Below are 804 nucleotides of genomic sequence, written 5' to 3'. Positions count from 1 at the left end.
TAAATAGATCCCCTGTAGATGGCTCTAGATATTTAGTTATTGATGGGGATTCAAATCCAACATATACTCCTAACCTCCTTTGAGGGCCCATCTTAGAACACTGTGGTGGAGCAATTGGAACATATACAGCACATCCAAAGATTTTCAGATGGGAAATATTTGGTTCCTGACCAAAAACCAATTGTGATGGGGAGAACTTTTGATTACTCATTGGCCTGATGCGAATTAATGTTGCTGCATCTAATATAGCATGTCCCCAAGAAGAATTTGGGAGTTTGGACTTCATAAGTAATGGTCTAGCAATCAACTAGAGACGCTTGATTAATGATTCAGCCAGACCATTTTGTGTATGAACATGTGCTACAGGATGTTCAACACTTAGCCCAATGGACATGCAATAATCATCAAAAGCTTGAGAAGTGAATTCACCAGCATTATCAAGACGAATTGCCTTCATAGGAAAATCTGGAAAATGTGCTCGTAATCTAATCAATTGAGCAAGTAGTCTCGCAAACGCCAGGTTGCGAGTTGATTACAAGGATACATGTGACCATCTACTAGATGCGTCAATTAAAACCATAAAATATCTAAATGTTCCACATGGTGGGTGAATTGGCCAACAAATATCTCCTTGTATACGTTCCAGAAAATTGATAGATTCAAAATTTATTTTGGCTGGTGAAGGTCGTATTATCAATTTGCCTTGTTAGCAAGCAGCACATGAGAAATCATTAGGAAGAATCTTCTGGTTCTTCAATTAATGTCCACGTGAATTTTCAATTATTTTTCGTATCATTATTGAAC

Source organism: Spinacia oleracea, chromosome 1, assembly GCF_020520425.1.
Source record: "Spinacia oleracea cultivar Varoflay chromosome 1, BTI_SOV_V1, whole genome shotgun sequence".
Taxonomy (NCBI): domain Eukaryota; kingdom Viridiplantae; phylum Streptophyta; class Magnoliopsida; order Caryophyllales; family Amaranthaceae; genus Spinacia; species Spinacia oleracea.
The sequence above is the reverse complement of the archived record's forward strand: the minus strand, read 5'-3'. Positions refer to the sequence as shown.